The sequence below is a fragment of the Rutidosis leptorrhynchoides genome, chromosome 10 (genome assembly GCF_046630445.1).
Source record: "Rutidosis leptorrhynchoides isolate AG116_Rl617_1_P2 chromosome 10, CSIRO_AGI_Rlap_v1, whole genome shotgun sequence".
Lineage (NCBI taxonomy): Eukaryota > Viridiplantae > Streptophyta > Magnoliopsida > Asterales > Asteraceae > Rutidosis > Rutidosis leptorrhynchoides.
The window spans coordinates 87,826,207-87,835,227 of record NC_092342.1 but is presented as its reverse complement, the minus strand read 5'-3'; the positions used below and the strand labels follow the sequence as shown (position 1 = coordinate 87,835,227).

The window sequence follows — 9,021 nt, the reverse complement described above, 5'->3', positions numbered from 1 at the left end:
GTTTGCTAGCTTACTTCCAATTTTGTAAAGTGATCATCCAACCTCAAAAAATCTTTCTTATTTATAGTAAGATATCTTTCTAATACAAGGTAATACTTATATTCAAACTTTGATTCAATTTCTATAACTATAACAATCTTATTTCGAGTGAAAATCTTACTTGAACTTGTTTTCGTGTCATGATTCTGCTTCAAGAACTTTCAAGCCATCCAAGGATCCTTTGAAGCTAGACCTATTTTTCTCATTTCCAGTAGGTTTATCCACAAAACCTGAGGTAGTAATGATGTTCATAACATCATTCGATTCATATATATAAAACTACCTTATTCGAAGGTTTAAACTTGAAATCACTAGAACATAGTTTAGTTAATTCTAAACTTGTTCGCAAAAAAACGTTAATCCTTCTAACTTGACTTTTAAAATCAACTAAACACATGTTCTATATCTATATGATATGCTAACTTAATGATTTAAAACCCTGAAAACACGAAAAACACCGTAAAACTGGATATACGCCGTCGTAGTAACACCGCGGGCTGTTTTGGGTTAGTTAATTAAAAACTATGATAAACTTTGATTTAAAAGTTGTTCTTCTGGGAAAATGATTTTTCTTATGAACATGAAACTATATCCAAAAATCATGATTAAACTCAAAGTGGAAGTATGTTTTCCAAAATGGTCATCTAGACGTCGTTCTTTCGACTGAAACGACTACCTTTACAAAAATGACTCGTAATCTGTATTTCTGACTATAAAATTATAATTTTTCTGTATAGATTCATAAACTTAAGTTCAATATGAAACCATAGCAATTGGATTCACTCAAAACGGATTTAAAACGAAGAAGTTATGGGTAAAACAAGATTGGATATTTTTACTTGTTGTAGCTACGTGAAAATTGTAACAAATCTATATTAATCATATCCTAGCTAACTTATATTGTATAATACATATATTCTAATATATTATATAATCTTGGGATACCATAGACACGTATGCAAATGTTTTGACATATCATATCGACCCATCTATATATATTATTTGGAACAACCATAGACACTCTATATGCAGTAATGTTGGAGTTAGCTATACAGGGTTGAGGTTGATTCCAAAAATATATATACTTTGAGTTGTGATCTAGCCTGAGACGTGTATACACTGGGTCGTGGATTGGGTCAAGATAATATATATCAATTTATTTCTGTACATATAACTATGGACAACTAGTTGTAGGTTACTAACGAGGACAGCTGACTTAATAAACTTAAAACATTAAAACGTATTAAAAATGTTGTAAATATATTTTGAACATACTTTGATATATATGTACATATTTGTTATAGGTTCGTGAATCGACCAGTGGCCAAGTGTTACTTCCCGACGAAGTAAAAATCTGTGAAAGTGAGTTATAGTGCCACTTTTAAAATCTAATATTTTTGGGATGAGAATACATGCAGCTTTATAAATATTTTACAAAATAGACACAAGTACATGAAACTACTTTCTATGGTTGAACGATCGAAGCCGAATATGCCCCTTTTACTTGGTAACCTAAGAATTAGTAAACCAGTCTACTAATTGACGCGAATCCTAAAGATAGATCTATTGGGCCCAACAAACCCCATCCGTTATAGCGGATACTTTAGTACTTTGAGTTTTTATATCATGTCCGATGGATGTCCCGGAATGATGGGGATATTCTTATATGCATCTTGTTAATGTCGGTTACCAGGTGTTCACCGTATGAATGATTTTTATCTCTATGTATGGGATGTATTGAAATATGAAATCTTGTGGTCTATTATTATGATTTGATAATATATAGGTTAAACCTATAACTCACCAACATTTTTTGTTGACGTTTTAAGCATGTTTATTCTCAGGTGATTATTAAGAGCTTCCGCTGTTGCATACTAAAATAAGGACAAGATTTGGAGTCCATGCTTGTATGATATTATGTAAATACTGCATTCAAGAAACTTATTTTTGATGTAATATATTCTTATTGTAAACCATTATGTAATGGTCGTGTGTAAATGGTATATTTTAGATTATCATTATTTGATAATCTACGTAATGCTTTTTAAACCTTTATCGATAAAATAAAGGTTATGGTTGTTTTAAAAATGAATGCAGTCTTTGAAAAACATCTCATATAGAGGTCAAAACCTCGCGACAAAATCAATTAATATGGAACGTTTATAATCAATATGAACGGGACATTTCATGCACAATCTTTTTGCAAAAGTTTTCAAATTTCGCAAAAAAGTTGTCGCCATCAAACTGTTATTGTGTTTTGCATTTGGCACTTTTGTAGCAGAATAAACTGCATTTTGCATGGTATGCTCAATTGCCATTATTTGTCGATCACATTCTCGCTTGAGCTATCATCACTTTGCTTTAGAAAAATGCAGTTGGTCACAACTCTATGACCTTCAATACCCACATTTTCCTGAGCAGTTATTAATGCACAAATTGGCTCGCTGTCTGCAGATGTCACTGTCGCTATTCCTTTGCATGTTGCAAACTTAACCATTCCATGAATTGTGGATGAAATAACACCCAATTTACATAGCGCAGTGCGCCCTAGCAAGATATTAAAATGTGAAGTGGATCGCATAACATATAAATTTAAAGTCGCCTTTCGCGCTCTTTTTGCGTCCACTTCATTAGTTAATTCAACATCTAATTCCAATTTCCCCAAAGGCCATGTTGCTTTGCCCGAAAATTCAGAGATTGACACTGCGGTTGGTAGCAATTTTGCTTTAATGTCGTCTGACAATTTATCGAAACATTGCTCATACATGACATCAACGCTACTTCCAGTAACAATGTGCACTTTCTGGATAAGAATTATTGAATCCGCAATCTTACACGAGATGATTATAGGTTCATTAGACAACTCGCAATGTTGCACTGGTGGAAAAATTATTGGTGCAAATTGCCATTTCTCAAGAACCTCTTCAGATTTTATTTTCTGCGCAACATTGTTTATTTGCACCATATTGATCACTTTGATTCCCTGCAAATTTTCTTTCTTTCCAACAACTTTTGCGCCCAAATTTTTCACAGCGGGAGCCTTTCGCTCTTGCTGAACAGTTGCGCTGACATTTGGCATCTTAGGTGCGTTATTCAAACATGGCGCAATCATTGCGTCTGTAGAGCTTGCTGTTTTATCAATCAAGTGATTCATTTTGCCTTGCGTTGTTGCATCTGCTATAAGTTCAACCAGATCGCGGCATCTATTTGTGTCATGACCGTAATCATCATGAAAAATACAAAACTTAGATTTATCACGTCTGTTGTTTTCTGACAGCGGTGGTGGATCTAGAAAAGTTTTCGCAATCTTTTCTTGCATCAAAATTTCTTTCGGCATTTTAGACAACGCTTGAGTTATATTGAATGAATCATTACTCCACTTTCTTGATGAATTGCGATTATTGTACCCATAGCTACTATTATCACCATTATTGCACTGCTTATCATTACACTGGTAACCACCATTGTTGTTTCTTCGCTGATAGCCTGATCCACGATTGTTATCACGGTAATTGTCTTGAATACCATCTCGATAATAATCATGATCATCTCGCCAATTTATTTCCTTTCCCCAATTGCAGTTTTGCATAATGTTTCTATCTTCCCCACAGCGAATAGAATCATAAGTTTCCTGCATAACTATTGCAAAGGTTTGCGGCACATCTCTGCACAATCTCCGAACTAATGTGGGATGTTTCTGCGGATTAATCGCATGGACAAACCCAGATATTTTTTGATCTTCATACAGATTTGGTATCTTCTGACTTTCATAAACATAGCGCGTAAACAAGCCACCTAGCGTTTCCTTGAACCCTTTCTTGATATCATGGCACTCAATGTGCGTCTTCTTTTGTGGCAATAAGTTTTGAAACTGCAGTAGGAATTTTTCACGTAAATCAATGAAGCCAGCAATGCTTCGCACATTCAAATTGTGGAACCATTCTCGCGCTAAGCCTTGTAAAACCATAGGAAAAACTCTGCATGCAACAGGCTCGTCCCAATTGTATGTACTCACGACTCCTTCAAACCGCTATAAGAAATCCAGCGGATCAGTTAAGCTTGAGTATACGCCCAAAGTTGCAGGCAAAATTGGCGGAGTTGTTATTGGATAATCAGAAATATGTGGGATAAATTTATCTGTCACCGAAGTAATTTCTGTGGCTATTTTAGTTTGCGTTTCCTTTGTTTCTGTACAGTATCTTTCAATCATCTTTTGAATTGCATCAGGCTAATCAAATTTATGTTGCATATCTTTCGGCGCAAATTTGCGAAAGATATCTGCTAAAAATAATTTTGCATTTTCCTTCTCTGCAGTATGTGAAGTTTCACCTTCTTCCATATATTGTGGAATTGGTGTTCCAGGCCTTCTGCATTTTAGCTTGTAACCTCAATAATTTCAGGATTACTTTCTAAATTATTATAGAGTTGACGTTGTATTTTGAATGCTTTGCTTTCTTTAAAAGCAGCACAGGCGATCCAAACGCGTTGCAATCAAGCGCATCTTCAGTTACATCATCGCTACTATTTATGACCAATTGCTGTTTTTGTGACAAGGTGTCATTGAGCGGCCATTCATAGTTTAGCGGAATATGAAGATCAAGACCTTTCTCTTGAAGCAGTTGCCTTGCCTCTAAAGGCAGTATTACACGCTTTGTAGTTTTAATTGCTGCATCTTTTTCTGCGTTCTTGTTAGCAACATTTACAGTGCTTTCATTCGCTGATTTTTGTCTGCATTCCATTGAGGATTTGTAGAAGTAACTTTCGCAGTATTTTCTTCGCGATTATTTACAACTTGCTGAGCATTGCGTTTAGCTGCAATTGTTTTTTCAATTATAGCGTTTTGTTGTGTTCCTTCATTAGCAATGACGTTTCCTGACGACTTAGCAAGCAAATCTTTTGTTTGCTTGCTTATTTCAGGACTTGTTTGAAAATCGAACGGTGTTGAATTTCTAAAATCACATATATCAGCTGTGTTATTACTCTTCTTTTTGCTGTGTGTTGTCATTTTAGCTTAACACGTTCAATTGAATGTAGAGACCTGTAAATCATTAAACAAAAACATGACTATAATTGAATTCGCAATAAAATCATTCAATTGCACAGAATAGATTTATCGATTTCAATTTTAATTCATGTCCACGGATGGCGCCAATTGGTCAATCCTAAATTAGATATTTAGATCTAATTTAGGAATTGAGTGCAATGAGGGGTGGATGGTGGTGTTGATAATGTTTTTGGGACCTTATGATCGTCTTTCACTTAGATTCAAGTGATCAATCACCATGTCCCGGTCTTGATTGCATTACCATGGCTTGACTATGATTAAGGCTTGGACGTATTCATAAGCGAACCATAAAAACCTTAGCAATTACACAAAATCAACAACCTAAAATGAGAGGCCAAACTCCCTATTTATAGGCTTCGGATTTTCGCGGAGTTGATATTCGCCAGCACCGAAATATCCGCAATGTTTGTGCGGGACATCTTCGCAGACTTTCTTTATGCGGGCTTCCGCGGTGTTTCAGCACAATGCATAAATGCTTACTTATTTCTGCGGTTCTGCTTGCGCTTGCATTTGAGTTTCCTTTCGCACTTGAAATATACCTATATATATGATCACAAGGATTATTATTCAATCTGCACTTTATGAAGAGGAAATTATCCTTGGATCGAATGCACAATTTACGTGATTCACTCTGTCATCTTCAAAAGGGTATCCTCTATAACAGAATACATCCAAAAATTTAAAACATTGTGTGATTAGCTGGCTGATATCGGCTAAAAAGTCACGTTTTCACCCCGGTATTTAGGCCCAAAAACAATAAAGTTCCAAGATTTTTTGCCAAAATACATGATTTTTTGGAAGAAATTAAAGATTAAGTAATTACGAAGAAGGTGCAAAAAGAATCAAGAGAATCGGAGCTAAAATGAAGATTCTAGAGCGAAAACGGTGAAAGACGAGAAACCAAGATACGACCAAGGAAATCAAGTTGCGATCCAGTGAAAACAGCAAACCAGGGCAGACCATACGGCTTGCCAAATGGCCTGCCAGTGTGAAAAACGGCATGCCATAAGGCCTGGGGAAACGACCATGAAAAACGGCCTGCCAAAGCATACGGCTTGCCAAACGGCTTGCCTGCCGTATGCAGGCCATTTCCAAGTCTATTTAAAGGGTTTTTTGTCATCCATTTTTACACACACTTCAATTCACTTATATCTCTCTCTTTCTACAATATTGGTCATGCTTTCAAGGTCTTCGACTCCGTGTGGGAAAGCTAGTACCCGAAGAAGAACGTCGAAGATTGTATTAGGAGCGGTCTGGAGTTTGAAGTTGTCACTTTTGTATTCGGTACTCGTTTAATCTACTGGTACTTCTATCCTTTGTCTTTATATAATGTCTTTCATTATTATGCTTTGTGATATTGTTGCCATGATTAGCGAGTAGTTATCTTTATTGTATGCTTTGATGTAGTCAGTTATAATGCCAAAACAATATTATGGTTTGTGTATGTTGTGATGCTTTTCGATTATGCTTTAAACTCAATCGATTTTCCAACTAATAGAACGTAATTATCGGCTATGTTATTGGGAAGTCGCGGACCCCGATTCAGAGTACACTATCTGTGTCACCCCTTGGTAAGAGAAGTCTATCGGATACAACGTAAGTTTGACTGAGGCACACCGGTTGTAGTAAGTCCACTGAGCCTTGGATTCCCACCGAGGACTCTTTCGTAGTGAAACATTAAACTAGACCTATAGTACATTGTCGGTCTTAGACCATGCTAGTGTAGTCACCAAGCATATAAACTTCGTATGTGTACGCTGAAGCACAACGGTTGTTGCAAGCTGTACCTCTGCTAAGTAAGGCCATGGAACCCGGTTATTGCTGATTAGTAAACTTCACCATAACGCGGTCTCAAGCATTGCACCCTGCTAGAGGGATTCTTAGTTAATTAAGGAACTGTTTATTTAAACACATAAAGGATTGGACCGTTAGGATAACCCAACGTGTTCAGGGAAGTCAAACCTGACTTGGCCATGGTGTTCTTTATGGTTGAACTCTTTTCAAGGCCTAAATACCTTTTTAAACCCAATCATTAGCGAAAGCATCGAAACACATCACGTCTCTCGGATATTGCAAACTCTGTATTCTATTATGCTTAAGAAAGTTTAGACCTTTGTGGAATGTTAATACGTCACCCAACCGAGTCGATCAATTGGATGAGCCTTCTGAATGTGTATGCCTGTAGTCAGACTGCACGGGCGTCGGGGGTAAGGGACGTTGCTGTCTATTCAGAATCTTCAAGTCTAACGCATTACCCAGTGACATGTCTTATGATAGGGGCGTTTAGGACCAGTGTAATAAATACAAGCTCACTACCTATTCATGAGCCAGCATTCCATAATCTCGGCAAAGTAACTGACGAAACCATAGTATGCGCTTATTTTAACCTTATCTGAATTACAAAATTTTATCGCATTTACTTTATTTTATCTTATAAACTAGAAAACCCAAAATTAGCTAACAAACCACTACTCCTTCACTTTAGGATTATCTTAAACTTTAATTATAGATTCGATTCTGCTGATATCTTAAAAATACGACCATAAGTTAAACTTTCCTTACTCACTATAATAAGGAGTAGTACGATTTAGGCCCCGCTAAATATAAATTTAAAAACTATTACCTCCCTCTCTTGATAGCTGATTCTGACACCTTGCGGCCTGACGACACCGCATAAATTTTTTTACCGTTTCGATCATATCAGGAGGGAGTTAAGTTTTTGGCGCTGCTGCCGGGGAACTGGTATCAGACAATACTACATTTATCAAACTTATTTGCAAGCATTTAGTGATGTCTAAGAAAGACAATTATACACGGACTTGGTTGTTGGATTTTCCGAACAGTCTACAATTATATTGGAACCAAAAGGATCCTTCCTCTCCGTAGTCGGCCTGGCCACTTGGTTTGTTGAATAGTTCGTGCGAAGCTCTTTTATTGAAATACCAGGGAATCAGTAGCAAGAACCAAAAACATATTTAAACTCAGGATAATTACTTCAGATTACCTTAGATTAAATTAGGAACTTCGCTTATCTACTTAAATTTAAAACAAAAGGGCATACTCAGTGTATGACCCAAACCCGATCTAGACCAGGGCCATTGTTATTCGTACCTGATCCAGACGCAATAATCTCCAAAGCACGCAAAGAAGAACGAATCAGAAATCGAATGGAATTACACGTTACTCTATAAGAAAACACCAAACCCTCGATTGAAGGTCGAGGAGGACCGATCAGATTCTCAGAGATTCAAGGACACTTGTTCGAGTTAAAACATCATATTATACAGCTCATCCAAAATGGCTGTCAATTTCATGGACTACTTAATGATGATCCTAACTCTCACCTTGATAAATTCATATCTCTTTCGAACTCCTACAAACAGCCAGGCATAGGACAAGATATAGTCTGGCTATACTTGTTTCCCTATTCTCTCACTCATCATGCAAAAACATGGTTTGAAGGATTGGAAAAAGACTCCATCACGTCATGGACGGAGATGGCTACTAAATTCCTAACCAAATATTTCCCTCCTTCTAAACAATCCAAGCTTAAGAATGACATCATTAACTTTAAACAAAGTTATGATGAATCTCTTTACACTGCATGGGAGCAATTCAAAACCCTGCTGAAGAAATGCCCTAATCACCAGTTAGAACGGCCAGCCCAAATCTGTACCTTCTACAATGGTCTTACGGTAAATCATAGGACGATGATCAATGCAGCTACTCAAGGAAATCTGATGAACCAAACCACAGACGAAGCATGGGAGTTGCTCGAGAACATGACGATGCATCATCATTACTGGAACAGTGGTGAAACAACTTCATTGCCTGCTCTACTCTCCGCCCTTAACAATCAAACAGAGGCCATCAAATCCCTTACGGAATAGATGGAATCTCTTGCCAAACAACTCAGA

At 36.8% G+C, this 9,021-nt stretch overlaps 1 non-coding gene across 1 annotated transcript; it reads right to left on the bottom strand.

Annotated features, from left to right (window-relative positions):
- Positions 1 to 8,650: 8,650 nt before the first annotated feature.
- On the bottom strand, positions 8,651 to 8,756 carry LOC139873715 (small nucleolar RNA R71). The gene has a single exon (XR_011767441.1). It is a non-coding gene; the product is annotated as a small nucleolar RNA R71 (small nucleolar RNA).
- Positions 8,757 to 9,021: the final 265 nt, after the last annotated feature.